General features: G+C 31.4%; 1 pseudogene; it reads left to right on the top strand.

Moving 5' to 3' along the window:
* The first annotated feature begins 10542 nt into the window (after nt 1-10542).
* The window catches only part of LOC149542912 (putative V-type proton ATPase subunit H pseudogene), a 131105-nt pseudogene continuing 125469 nt past the window's right edge, over nt 10543-16178 (top strand).

The following is a 16178-nucleotide window of genomic DNA, read 5'->3' as shown; positions in this document are numbered from 1 at the left end:
ATGTGTTAAAATAAGAGTGCAAAAAAATTGTGTTGTCTACATGACAACTCAATTAATTATGTAAACTCTAGTATTGTACACACTATGTGCTGAATTAGAGTTGCATATTTCTATGTTGTCAACATGACAACTCATATGAGTGTGCATACTCCAAGGTGTCTAACCTAATAAATAATAAAATAATGCATTTAACATAAGTAAACTTAAGTGTAAATAATAATTATTTACACTAACAATAAGACTGAAATAATGAATAAAAATTCAAGTGATCAATCATAATAAAGGAGATCATAAAAACCTAATAGGAAAACCCTAAGAGGTAAATGACATTTAATAATTAACATTTAGTTATTAAATGGAAATGCATGTGCATAAAGTGAAATCTTAAAAATTGAGTAAAGGTAATTTAATAAATCAAATTAAATTAATCCTTTAACAAATATCATGCATGTTGATGTCATGAAAGTGTTGGTACTAGGGCAACATCCCTCATAGGATTCACAACATGGCTTAACCTCCTATTGTGGTTCTATAAGACTATTGGTTGTATCAGGCATTGCTAGGACAATCTTTTGATGCAAAAAAAACCCTATCCATTCTAAAAATTGGTATCAAAGCTTGGTCATGAGTTCAAATCTCACAGTCCATGGCAAGTGATTTTGGGAGGGGGATTATTGGTAGTGAGCCAGAATCCTTTGCAAGATTTACAACATGACTTAACTACCTCCTTTGGTTCTCTAAGACTATTGGTTGTATTGGGCATTGGCATGTTGCTCTTTTGGTGCAATGACAACCCTATCCTTTCTAACAAAAAGAACTTGGATTGAATGTTGATGCAACCTATGTAAAGTGTTATACTATAGATAATAGATTGATTCTTGTGGTTGGGATAATTAAAAATATAGAATTCAATCTATCAACATGCTTGATGATTCATAAGGAACTAATATAAAAGTTGTGGAAGTGCCTACTAAATATGGGATCCTCTTGTTAAAGAAATGGTCAAACTTAGTGGAAGGACATGCCCAATTTGATCTCTCATATGTAACAATTCTAGTAAATGGGAGGGAATTCATTATAGATAGAAAGACTAGATCATCCTATATCATTAAAGATGTCAATTTTGATCAACTAATAACTACTCCCAATTATACATGTATATATTCTAGGCAAGTATTACTATACCATCTCTTAGGGAAAAATGATTGAATTGAAACACATGCACAAGAGAAACATATGGTGTATGTAGTGAGGAAGGTAGTGGAGCTAGAGTTGTTTTTGTTTCTCCATATGGGAAGTCCTTTAAATATCCTTTTTCATTAATATTTGAATGCACTAAAAATATTGTTGAGTATGAAACTCTTATAATAGGCTTAAATATTGCAAGAAAGTGTGGAACTAAGGTACTATTAGTTAGAGTAACAAGAATTACCATGATTTGTCTGATTGAGGTGATTCAATGATTCAACTCAATCCTCTCAATTTTTTCTAACTTGTTTAATCACCTCAGCAATTTTTGAGACATAAATCATCTAAATTGCTAGTTTAGGCAATTTTGGGTGATTTTTGCCTAAATTGCCGAGTTGTGTGCCTCATGACTAGGAAAAAAAAATCAGAAATAAAATTTAGTTTCTTTTTTTGGGTTGCATCTCAATTATCAGATATGATTGTTTTTTTTTTTTTGTTTGATCATTAGATATTGGTGTTTTGGAAACACATTACATATATAGTTAAAAATAACTTTGAGAATACCTTCCTTGACTGAACATACCATGAACTCCAACATTCTTAAAAGGTTAATTAGATCCTCCTTAACCTATTTTAGTCATATGAAACACTTAAAATATTTAATTATATCAGATATATCATATATCATATTATCAATTGCTATTTACTTAAGCTACAATTTATATTTCTTGTTTATGTATGTTAGCTTCTATTTGATTATTTTATAGTGTGTTTAAGTTATATTCAATAAAGGGTGTATGAAATAAGTCTTAAATCATTAAAATATTTAAATTTAAAGGGTTTTCTTACTTTGTTGATTTGTATGTGATTCACAACTCAAGCAAGCCTTGCTAATTCTGATTAGATTTTAAGTTTTTGTTCTTTTGTTTTAGTATATGGTAGCTCTAACTTAATAGTATCTTAAGTAAGAAATAAATTTATCACAAAAACTTAAGTCTTTAAAGGTCTAGAAATTTTGTTGGGGATATTTTAGAATCATTTGATACATTTTCATTAAATGGGTAGACAGATCTCAAAATTTTATAGCTAATTTCATGGCTAATCTAGTTGTTAGACAAAATGGTATCCCTTTAATTAGATTATGTAGGTAGAAATAAATCCTAGACCCAGTATACCAAATAATATTAAGAATTAGCAACTTTTTGAAGATGATATTGATTTATTAAGATTACTTGCTTATGAGGAGAAATGTTTAACCAATGTATACATTGGAATGCCTATGTGAAGAAAGAGGAAGGCAAAGAAATACTTTTTGGTAATAGAATCATCCAATTAAAAATTAAAAAATTCCAAATAGACTTATAGCATTAGAAAATATATTTTATATCCATGATAAAATAGAAACCAAGGTGGCTCCTTTAAATTCTAGTGAAGTTAAAATGATAAAGCTTGGCAATGAATAGGTAACGAAAGAGGTTGTTATTGGCAAAAGGATAACTCCCAAAGTTAGAGATGGCATGATATCTCTATAAAGAAAACCCAATATTTTTTACATGGTCATATGATAAACTCAAATCCTATATAGAAAACCTATTCCATCATGATATCTCATTAAAACTTGATGCTAATGATTTATGATAAAGGTAAAGACAAATCAATCCAATACTAGCTACTAAGATAAAATAAGAGTTGATTAAATTGAGGGATGCATGATTATCAAACCTATTAGACATTCAACATGGGTGCCTAACTTGGTCATGATGAAAAAGAAGAATGAAATCACAAGATTGTGCATAGACTTTTGAAATTTAAATATACGATTATTATAAGACAACAGTGCATTGATAAATATGGAAGCACTATTGCAAATAGCTTCTAGAAATGAGCTATTTTATAATGATGGATGAATTCTTAGGGTATAATCAGGTGAAAGTAAAGGAATATGAAAAACATAAGATTACATTCACTATACCTTGGGGAACATATGCATATGCTAGAATGCATTTTGGACTTATAAATGTTGAAGAAATAGTTCAAAGAGCTATGGATGTGGATTTTGAAATGTCGATTAACTTTTTTTTGGGTTTATATTAGGATGATTTACTTACCTACTCAAAAAGAGATGTAGAATATTGCAAAAATTTATAGAAGATATTTCTAAGGGCCTTGAAGTATGGAATATATCTAAATCCTAAAAAATACAATTTTGCTGTCACCAAGGGAAATTTTCTTGGACATATAGTATCCAAAGGAATGTGAATAGATCTTGAGAGGTTATCTTCCATTGATAAAACTTAGATCCCTAAGAATTTCAAAGTCATACAGTATTTTTTTGGAAAAAAAAATATAAGAAGATTTATCTTAAACTTCTCAGAAGCTATTAAGCCTATTTCCAAGATGCTTAAGAAGAGAGATAAATTAATATGGACCAAAAGAACCATTGAAGCCTTTGCTAAAATTAAGAAGGTCATCAAAGAAGCCCTTGTTCTAAAATCCTCTAATTTCACAAAGCATTTCCAAATATTCTCATTTGCTTCATATCATATCATTGTAATAGTAATTTTACAAAATAATGAAGAGGGTTATGAGAAATCCATATCATTTTTCAACAAGAATCTACAATGATTTGATTTGAACTATTCTATAAATGAGAAAACCACATATATTTAGTAAAATTAATTGAAACCTTAATACTATACCTTATAGGAGAAAGTGTAATCACATAAGAACTCAATGTTGTAGTTAAAGATATTTTTAGATAATCATAAACTAGTAGTAGGAGGTATAGATGGAGAAATAAAGTCCAAGAGTTCAATATAGACATCTAAATAAATAAGGTGTGTAGAGGCAAAAGTCTCACCAGAATCATGACTAATTCAAGTTTAAGAGTTGAAAAAGTATACTAAATGGAACCTAACATGATAGAGGTAAGAATTTCACAATGTGTTTGATATTTAGACATTGTTTATTTCTTAAGCCACATGAAATACAATGATGAGTTGTCTAATAGCCAAAAGAGAACTACCAAGCTATAAGAAACTAGGTATGTTCTCATTTAATGTGATTTATATTGGAAGAACAAAGATGGTATTCTACTTTTTTGTCTAGATAAATATCAGGTTGAGTCTATTTTAAATAGCCTACATTAGGGGGTGTGGGGAAGATTTTTCACCTGAAACAAAAGCACATAAAATATTATAACCAAGGTATTGTTGGCCTTCTATTTTCAAATATTGTCACACATATGTTAGAAAATGTGAGGCTTGTCAAAAAATATTTGGAAATTAAAATATTATGGAGCCTTACCTCTTATACCACAACACATTGAATAACCAATTTAGATGTGGGGATTTATTTCATAGGAAAATCATTGATAAATCTAGTGAAGGTCATCAGTGCATCCAAGTAGCTATGAACCACTTTACAAAATTGATAAAGGAAATCTACAAGAAACATAATAATAAAATTCTTAAAGAAGATAATATTAACCAAATGTTAAGTTCCAAAAAACTTCATAACATATAATGACATGTGTTTCAGATCTAAAGAGTTCACTAATTTTTATTGGTTGTATGGGATTGCACTGCCTTATTCATCACCTTATCATCCCCAAGGGAGTCACCAAGCTAAATAAAGTAATATAAATATATTGAAGATAACTAACGGGATGCTTGACAATAACAAAAGGGAATGGGATTCTAAAACAAACCTAGCTTTTTGGGAAAGTAGAAATACAATCAATAAATCTAATGGGTATGTCCCCACATGAGATAGTATATGAAAAAAAAAAAAGAGTACCTATTTATAATATATTGCATCTATACCAAATTGTTACAGAAGATCAACTTGAAGATATGGATTTTATGGAAGATAGGCTCAATTCATTGGTCAAATTGGATGAAAGAAAGAAAGAGGCTAAAAGAACTTCAAGAGGTAGTAGAAGTGAAACTCTTACATGAAAAGAAGGGAAAATGTATAGTGTTCAAAGATGTAGAATGTGTATTGAGGTGGAATGTTAAGGACTAAGATAAGGGAAAATGTAGAAAAAATTTAGGCACCCACATTAGGACCATATGCCATTGTGGAAAAGGGAGGTTAAAATGCATACTTTTACAAGACACTAAAGGAAACATATAAGATTTCCTAGTGCACGGACAATATTTAAAGCATTTATTTTCTTGAATAAATTCATGAATATTTATTTTCCTTATAAATAGTTAAATAAATATAGTTTATTTGTTGTTTCACTTCTTATGATCTAATGAAATGGTCTCCTCTCTAGAGATAATTAGAATCATGTTATGTCCATAAGGGGCATACATCTATTAAAAGAGCCACAATTGATACTTAAATTTTCAAACTTATTTTCCTCTACTTTTTGTTAATTTAAAGATTGTTTCATCTACTATTGCACCTCAATTCACATATATGCATGATATATCCTTTTATCATTAGAGTAGTTACTTCTTATTTCATGTGTAGGATGTTGTAACATATATAATTAAGGAAATTCTATCCATTCCCATTTCAGAAATTATACTTGGTGATTATGAAATAGTGAAGGTGTAATAATGTTGTAAGCATTGAAATGGAGTTGCAAAGTTGCAAAACATTTTCATTTAAAAGCCATGAACTTGAAGAGACTGTGAAACCATAAAGTGTTTCCATATTGAAAATGAGGATATTTGAAGGTTGTGAAACAATGATGTTTTTCCATTTCATAAGGAAGATCTAACACTTAAAAACTACAAAGAAGGCTTCTACATCATGAAGGATAATGTCATTGTTTCACAAACATCATTTGGAGATAAATTTGAGGTGGAAAAATTACATGAACTTAATTTTTAAATAAATAAAGAAATTAATGGATATGAGATTTAAGGGGCATTTATAGGTCTTCACATGATTAGAATGTAATAAGACCTTATATTCATGCTCACAAATCATGAATTGGACCTGTGTTGCATATGATGCCAAGAAGATAAAGGATCATTCTCATGTAAATCTTACTTTTAAAGCACAATTTAGAATTAGAGATCACTTTGGGAATACAAGAATATGTACAAGAATTGAGACAACTTGTGTATTACCAAGAAAATATTATTATCATAGATGCCTTATTTGTAGATACATGGAACAAGTATTAATAGAAATGACAACTTTTTAGGATTTAAAGGGACATAAATAAAAATTCCATGCTAATATATCCAATATCAAAAAATAATAATACACACAAAAGACAAAAAAGACACAAATTCAATATGGTTCAACCAATCCTTGGGCTACATCCACCAAATAGTATTTTTATTATCTAGTGATTACAATTTGTAATCCCTTACAACTCAATACCACTTTAAGAAGCTATAATCACATCAGACCTTATAAAATCCTTAACCTAAAGCCATTTTATACAATATTTTTTATGCTTACAAAATTAGGGTTAGAATAATTACAACATGTCACTACATGGGGAAATAGCCAATAAAATAGGCCAATTTTTTCTTCTTCTTTTTTTTTTTTTTTTTTTTGGGGGGGGGGGTTGTGTGCATGTTTCTCTAATAGCCATGAGCTATTTACCATGGTTTTATTAGGGATTATTGCCTCCAAACCATTTCTTGAGGCTTGGCTCATTGAACCCCATCAAGGAAGTATGGAGAGTGTACAATACTTCCATAATTAGTCACCACAAACTAACAATCTCCCACTTGGGGACTGATCAAAATCCAAATTGAATAAAAACCTCCCACTTAGAGACTTATTGTGATGCAATACCACTACTCCATGAGGCTCCCACTAGATTGAATGACCCTGGACTATTCTATTCAATCAAGAAGACTAACTAAAGTTGAAGAGGAGTTCAAATTCTCCCTTGTCACTACCATTGTGAAAATATTTTTTGGATTTTCATGTATATTTATCTTGTCCAATTTTAACTACCCATCATCTAAAACTAGCCAAATGAAATGGTACTACAAGTATATGCATTTTGTCTTTGAATGCAAAGCAAAATTCTTGGCATGATGAATGACACTATATATATAATATATAATTATCCCTCTATGGATATTCCAAGATGAATTGAAACCATATCATCTCCTAGGTTGCTTTGTAGTAGAAACATACTTTGCCTCTGTAGTGGATAGAACATTCACCTTCTATAACCAAGAAACCTATCTTACTGCCATCCCAATAATAGTAAATGCATATCTTGTAGTAATCCACCTGGTCTCAAAATACCCTAACAAATCTAAGTCAACATAGCCTTGTAAATGTATAGTAGAGCCCCCAAAGTGTAAACATTTACTAGATGTTCTTCTTAAATATCTAAGAATTCATTTGATTTTATTCCAATGCTCAAGCCTAGGATGACTCATATACTTGATAACAACTCTTGCTACATGTGAAATATTTGACCTAGGACATATCATGCCATACATTAAGCTCCTTATAGCTGAATCATAAGATACCTTGGAAATATTATCCTCCTATTCTTGTGTCTTTGGACACATCTCCTTAGTCAATTTCAAATGATTAGGTAAAGGTGTGTTGACAACTTTAGCATTCTCCATAGAGAAATGTTGCAACACCTTCTCAATATAATCAACCTAAGATAATATCAATTTTCTATTCTTCCTATCTCTATAAATTTTCATACAAAGGATTTTTTTCCTTCTCCCAAATCCTTCATAGAAAATAAATGTTCTACCTATTTTTTTAACCCCTTAATATGATCCATGTTAGACCCAACTACAAGTATATCATTTACATACAAACATAAAATACTATAGCTCTCATTATCTAACCTCTTATAATAAACACAATAATCTAAATGATACCTAGCATATCCATGCTCATGAAAAAAAATGTCAAATTTAAGATACCATTACAAAAGTGCTTCCTTCAAGCCATATAAACTTTTCTTTAATTTGCATACTAAATTCTCCTTATCTTTGAGATCAAATCCCCATGGCTATGTCATAAATATATCTTCACCTAAATTACCATGAATAAAAGTTGTTTTAATATCAATATGTTTCAAATGTAAATCTTTAGTAGCCATAATACTTAAAATAGTGCAAATAGAATTCATTTTAGTAATAGGATAAAATATCTCATCAAAATCAATACCCTTTTTCTATGTAAACACTTATACAAATAGCTTGGTTTTAAATCATTTCTTACCTCCATCCTCTTCTTCCAAATTTTATAAAGCCCTTTTACCTACAAACAACTTACATAATTCCCAAGCCTAATTTTTAAGTAAAGAGTCCATTTCTTCCATAATTGTAAACTCCCACTGAATCTTTGTATCCACCTATACAACTTCATCATAACATTCAAGTTCACCAACATATGTTAATAAAGAAGGAATAAAAAGAGGGAGAAAATCTTTCTAGAGGTCTACCTAGCCTTGTTGAGTGTCTAACATTCACTGAGGTGTGTGGTATTTTTTTATTGTAGTTGTTGCAAAGCATGATGGACTACTTGAATATCATCCCATTGAGAATCATCCAACACTAAATAATCAGTTTCTTTCTACTCATGCCACTACAAAAAAATCTTTGTACAATACTTTCTCATTGAATATGAGATCCCTTCTTCTTACAATTTTATGAATTTTAATATCACATGTCCTATAACCAAATTCATTAATTCAATATCCAACAAATATAAATTTATTTTATTTAGCTTCTAGCTTGGTTCTATTTTCAAAATCTATATATGAAAATGCTTCACAGCTGAAGGTTTTGAGAAAAGAATTACTCATCTTCTTATCAGTTCATGATTCCTAATAGGACTCAAAATTGCATCCCCATTTTGAGTACCATTCTAAAATTTTGAGTCAAATTAAGCCTTATAAGATTTTTTTGTGCATATATACCCATCTATCATTTTGAGCCCTATGAGCTATTTTATGTTTCTAACACTTTTCATTTATTATATCCATACATCTCCTAATGATAAATTTTCATTCTAAGTCATTCCATGAAGTTTTATTTTGAGCATTGTTCAAATCTACATTTTTTGCCTTAGTGTCAAATAACGACAGGAAGCCTAGTTTGCAATTAAATGTCTTGCATTAGGTTATGTTTCATGACTCACCCTTTGAGAGTGTTTAGTATGCATATCAAAGAACCTATGTCCTACTTTTAAAATCATTCCAATGTGTTTTCACTAGGTTTTGGATCCCTCAAAGTTGGTTGTTTATTGTTGTCATTTTGATGCATATTTCTCAGAATTATAGGAAGCCCTATTTGACCAGTTATAACTTTGACCCAATTGATCCTCTTAAGAAAATTCCTTTTGCATTGCATTCTAGAGGTTAGAAACTTGTTATGTTCTAGATTTGATCATATGATAGATCCTTTTGACTAGTTTTCAAATGCAATTCCAAATGAAACTTGTGAAATCTTGTTAGTATCTAAAAGTGTAGATTGATCAATACCCCTATTCAGGATGTTATAACTCTAAATTCATGATAGATGAGACCAAATGGATTGTACCAATATTTCTTAATCTAAAAATACTTTAAGTATTCCCATTTTTAGATCTTGAAAAATCTATCTATACACTTTTCTAGGCCCATTCCATTTGTAAAAACCACTTTTCTGCTAGTGTTCCTAGTTCTACAAATCTGAGCACTCCACTTTGACCACTTGCCAAAATTTTCAAGTTATTTTTCATGAGTTGAAATAAAAATATTATATTCTTCTTATTATAGTGAACTAACACCATAGTTTTTGTGCCCCCAAGTGTCTATTTGACCTTTTTTCAATGTCAAAACTGAATGTATTTTCTTGTTTTCTGACATGATTTTTGGCAGGTAGTTCAAAGAAGGAAAATTTGATGGTCAATATCTTTTGACCTAGATTTTTTCATGGAAAAATATATAGCAAGGTATAATAATATGGAATATAGAATAGATATGTCAAATCCCAGGGCTTGGTTGTCTATTTCAATTAGTTTTTAGAGCTAGTCTCAAAGATTTCTGCGTAGAAAATCACATCTTGCTTAAAGTTTTAAAGTGAGTTTTAAGTTCTTAGGAAATGATCAAATTTGAATTTAATTAGTCCTAGGTGATGAATAGATTAATTTTAAGGGGTTAGGAGTTTCACTTTAATTTTTTTTAGCTAGACCCACTTTGTGGCCCGACTATAGATTGATAAGGCATCATGGGATTTTCAAGATGATAAAGAAAAGGATTAGAATGAATTTGGTTTATTAAAACATCACAATCCAATGATGATGGTATGATTGGGGCATGAGGATAAATTTGTCTTGACCAAGCCATGTTTTAAAAATGCACATCAACATTTTAATTTGAAAAATGGGTGGTTTGATCTGATCTGAGCTATGGAGTAGATAAAACTTATAAAAAAGTAGGTTCTCAAGAGGGATATGCCATGGGAAACTTACATGAATAAAAATTTGATCACAAGGACATGTCTACAGTTGTTGGCTCGCTATGACCACAGACCTAAAAATGTTCAAGCAACTTTAATCAATGATTATGGTCTTGCTTATGTTTGAGTATTTTTATCCATTTTGTGTGACATTAGTAAAGAAGAAATTCTAGAATATTTACTCGCTCTTATTGATGAAATGCTTACAAAAAACCCAATTCATGCAAAAATCTTCTATGACATTTCACTATCAAATCAAGATGTTTATCAACCTTTTTTGAGGTTACTATCCAAAGGAAACTAGTTCATCCAAGAGAAAAGTTATAAAATGCTCATCTTGATAATAAGACCTAAGAAGAAATCAATGAAAGATACTATCATTTATAGCGGGGAAACTTCAAGTTCAAAAAAAAACATTTAAAACTAGTGATGATGTTCTTAGAGGTTTGGTTGATTGGCTATGTAACCAATTAAGAAGATCCTCACATCTAACTCATGGAATTCCTACACCTATGAATTACTTAGCAACATTTCCTAGAGAACCTATGGTTAGATCACTATTTGTAAAGGAAGATGGAGTGAAACTCCTAACTCCTCTCATTTCACTAGCATCTACTTGGTAGTATGTTTAGCTCCTCTATGAGATATCTCTGTATATGGCTTCTTTCATTTTATGATGCATGTAGAGGAAAATTGATCACCAAATCTAATGGGTTCCTTCTCCTCAAATTTGTGAATGAAAGGCCCAATCAAGTTTGTCAAAAGAAGGCCTATTGTGGTTTGATTTGGCATGCAAAAATGGAGGGTGTTAGATTGAATTTTGAATCTAGTTTGAGATTTTATCCCTTCCATTAAGGGGACCAAGATGAGAGAATTTTTGCAAACAATTTGTAAGGTAGGTTTCTAATTTATTTTCAAGAAAGTTAATCCCACATTCAAGTGGTGGGAGTTCTTTTAAGTGTTTAAATATTTGACCACACAATTGTATAGTGTCTTAAAATACACTTGGCTTTTGGAAACCACAAACTCTTGCATGGGACCCAGTTCCATCAAACAAGGAAGAAATTTTGACAACATGAAGATCGACGAAGGTGGCATGGTAGCCAACCAAATAAACCAAAAATTGATGCATGACACCTGGGTGGACTAGTAGCAAAATGATACATGGCATGAATTTTGAGGAAGTGCAATATGGAAGTTTCTAGATTTGACTCATAGGATTGAAATACATTACAAAATTACATTCATTGCTTTCCCACATTACAAAGATGCATGATTGTTAACCAAAGTAGGAAAGCAATGAAGTGACATGTGTTATTGGTAGTGATGTGGTGATGTGTAGGAGCAATGCACAAAATCGTGATATGTGGCAAAATTAATTGCCATCACATTCCTATACTATGAAGATGTAGGGAAGATAACTAAAGTGGAAAAGTAACATGTTGGCACATGGCAGTGGGCCCAGATGATAGTGTAGGAATTCTGACATATGAAGTGATGACACATGGTGGTGATGTGGTAGGGTGTCCAATAAGTTAGTAACATGGCAAGGTAACTGTGTATGGAGATCCAATTAGAGGTTGCCACATGGTGATGCATCAAATGATAAATGGAAATTAGTGGACCAATTAGAGGGTTCCATGTGGTGCTCAGGTGGTGATGACTTTGTGAGGATAGATGAATCAAGTGCTGCCATGTGTCATAGGTCTAGATTTCAAAGATGAGAGGAAAATTTTGAAATGCATAAGACATATTTTTAAATTATTTTTTGGAGTTCAACGTGTAGATATTTTAAATCAAAATATGTTATATCATAAAGTTTTTAATTTAGGCCAAGGTTAAATATTTGCATAAAATATAGAACTATGAACTAGTTAGGAACCTAATTTTGAAATGAATCTCCTAGGCATTTCAGATAAGCAAAAATATAGGACTATCATATACCAATAAAAAAGTCTTAGAATGAGCTTTCCATAGTTGTAGTTTATTTTTGCATGGGAAGTAGTATGCATGAAATATTTAGGATTTTGTCCAAGGTACCTATTTTCCACCTCACACTTGGTTTTTGTTGAAATGACAAAGTGGATCTATGCCAAAGTTAGTGGAGATGCACTTGGTGATATCTTTTCACTTTCAAATAAGTTTAGTGAAGGATTTATCAGCATTTTAGATGCATATATGATATTTTTATCAAAGTAAGGGTTTCTCATCACTTGGAGGAAATATTTTGAGTTTGTTTACAGCAGTAGGGGATGGAGATTCAAGTGGACATGTGTCACTTATAGATCAATTCTTGGATTTATTTCCTCTCCTATACCTTTCTTCTTCTTGGATTTCTCTAAGGTTGATGGATGGTTGTTGTCCAAACTATTGAGTAGAGCTCTAGTTGTGATCCCAATATTAATGCCCAACATTTCTCTCTATATTTGAACAACATTAATGAAGTTTTATAGATAGTTCTGGTCTATTTGGTTGTTTCAAAAGTTTTTTTTCATGCAATCCTCATGTATTTGTTCAAGGAAATGAATAAAATGTAGCAAATGAGTTTATCTTTAGTCTAATTCCTGACTCATATTCATGTTATTTGTAATCTTTTGTGATTTGTGAATAAAAAGCACAAAACTCAGTTGCACTCTATTTTGGGTGGTATACTAGTACATTTCCCCTTATTTTTCTACCAAAATTTTTGACCGAAGGCCATATTGGCCTATGATTTTGTCTTCTTCTTTTTTTATCACTACAATTGTCAAAATTTCAACCAAATTAGGGTTTTATACTTGAGCTGGTTGAAATTTTGACCAACTCAAGTTCATAACAAGAAAAGAAAAAATTATGTTAGTTCAAGATTGATAAAGCTTTGGTTGCAACATGAGATGTTTCCTTCCCTCCATTTCTATCCTACCCTTTAGCTAGATAGGGCCTGACTTATGAGAATCATTTGGTGTGTGCCTTCACTTCTTGTGTGTCTCCTCATCTTTGAAAATGGAATAATATAGAGTAGAACATAGAGTGCAAATTTCAAAGTGCTCGTCATCCACCATTATTTACCTAAAACCTCAAAGCTATCAAAATGAAAATATTAAAGGTGATGAATTCTATGTTCATTCCCTTCTCAAGGGAAAGGTTAATGGTAGGGTATATGTAGGATCATGATCAACCAAACTATGGCCTTAAATGGCAATGAAAAACTAGTAAATCAAGGTTATATTAACTTGACACATAATTTTAAAGTAGTTATGAGCTTTATATCAAAAAGTTGTAAGAAAAGAATATGTAGGAAATTGAATTTAATTTATAAACTACTAGGCCTTAACTAGAGAAAAAAGTAATTTAATTTGTCAAAATTTTGGATTTTAATGTAGTACAACAAAAATATCAGGGCAAAATTAAAAAGTAGGCATATGTCTGAGCATCTTAATCAAAATCAAATGATATTATTTTTTAGTATATTGTTAGCATAGCTGAATTGGATTCTATAAGAGAAGTAAAACTTCTCCAAACTAGGGGAGGCAAGCATTACACTAGCTCATGAACCATTCTTGTTTCTTGAGCCATCAAAGAACATGCTTTATAATCCATCAATATCTTCTTGTAATTTTATGAGGTTAGGAATAGGAGCACTCCTTTCCAATATACAATAAGTACCCAGGCCTATTTCTAGAGTTTCTTGTACTAGATCAAATTGATAAGAAATGGTCCACTCGTCTAAAATATAATCATGCACATCTATTAAGGAAGTGGCAGGTTCATGTATTATGCCCTTAGCATCTATCTCGTGGATTTTACAATTCATGTTCATAGGACTAGGTGTATAGGTTTCTATGTGATTAAGGGACAGAGCTTCTTCTCTTAAGGGAGCTTATTGTACTAATACATGTTGAGTGATATTACAACAAGGGCATACATACAATACTATTTCCACTTTTTTTAGAATTCCTACTATTTGTATAGAGCTACCATCTAATTGGAGTACATGTCTTATCATTGGCTCATTTTTAATACCAAGGAGTTCAGATAAACACTTAGGCATCATAGAACTACTAGATCTTGGATCTATCATGCAATTATGAACTATTTTGTCCCCTATAATTAAAGAGACATCAAATAGACGAGTCTTATTTTTCTTACTTGTGTCTTCTTCTTTTGTTGGCTGCACCAGACTTGTTGCATCATCCAAGGTGGCTAACTAATTTGACACCTTCATATTCTTTAACTCCTATTGTAGTAGCTCCAACTATGATGTTATAGTGATAACATCCCATAGAGGAATATTAACACTAATCCTCTTCATTTGATCTACAATGTTGAGAGGAGCACCAACTGCCTTGACTAGAACCTTGGGGGCTATAGGAACTAATGACTAAACTTGAGTAGTCTAATATTTAGTAAACTTCTTATTGTGTATATCTTTCTTTTGTTAGGGATAAACATTTGGTTGTGCACTTGTAACTAGAGTATGAGGGGCAACACCTGAAGTTGAAGCCTAATATGATGGAGAAGGTGTGGTATTCTCAATAGCTCTTCTTTTTCTCCTAGTATTATGAGCTATAGCATCATAGTTATCATGGTTGGCATGAAAATGTTCCTCTAGATGATGGTTCATAAAAGAATTTTCACCTTGTTGTGGATGAGAAACATTAGTAGATTAACTGGCATTATATTTTTGTCCTACTACTTGCTCCTATGTAGTTAGTGCTTGGGATGGTTTTTCCCTATAGCACATATAATGCCTATATGAATAATTACATGAAGGACAAAAGTCTTTCTCTTGAGAAAGGTTTTAATGAGGAACTAATGCCCTTACTGGATTTGTTCTTGTATTTGTAGCAGAGGCATTACCCATAGGCCTATTTTGGTTGTGTGGAACATAACCCTGACCCTAATTTGGTGGCCTATTATATGTGGGGTTTTGATAATGAGGTTAGAAAGGCCTACTATTTTGATCTTGTTTCCTTTCTAAGGTCACCACCTTGTTGCTTATCTTTTGCACCATTGAGAAGTTGTCTTCTATTTTCTTTTATTGATCTTGCAACTTCTTGTCTATATTTTGCATTAAGGTCTACATTATGTCCTTCAATTCTCCTAGCTCACTGAAGGATGTAGAGGCTATTGGGATTATGGCAAGAGTTTGACTTGTAGATGTGGTAGGAATAAGGGCTATTGTAGACTAATGAGTAGGCATGTCAAGAAAGAAAGGCATTGGAGGCCTTTGAGATAACTTCCCTCCTTGAATCGAGATGTTTTCTGATCTTATGGTGATTTCATATGTAGTTGGTAAAGTATCCCCTCCTATGGCTTGTAAAGTAGTAGAAATGTCACTATTGAAATCTCTTAGATAATACAAGAAAGAATTACTAGGGGAAGGTTTCACTATAGTAGGTATTCTATCACATGTATTTTGGAATCTATAAGTAAAATCTATCATATATATTCATGGGGTTCTCTCTTAATGGTAATTAACTACTCTAAAAGTGATAGGTGGTCACTTTTATCTTTAGAATATTTTCAAATTGTTTCTCCTAACTCATCCTAGTTATTGATAACTGGATGGGTACTTGTGATGAACTTAGAGCTAGATATGGTATC

This window comes from Cupressus sempervirens, chromosome 8 (assembly GCF_028749045.1).
Source record: "Cupressus sempervirens isolate cs-2001-9-10 chromosome 8, ASM2874904v1, whole genome shotgun sequence".
Lineage (NCBI taxonomy): Eukaryota > Viridiplantae > Streptophyta > Pinopsida > Cupressales > Cupressaceae > Cupressus > Cupressus sempervirens.
This window is presented reverse-complemented; position numbering and strand designations above follow the sequence as displayed.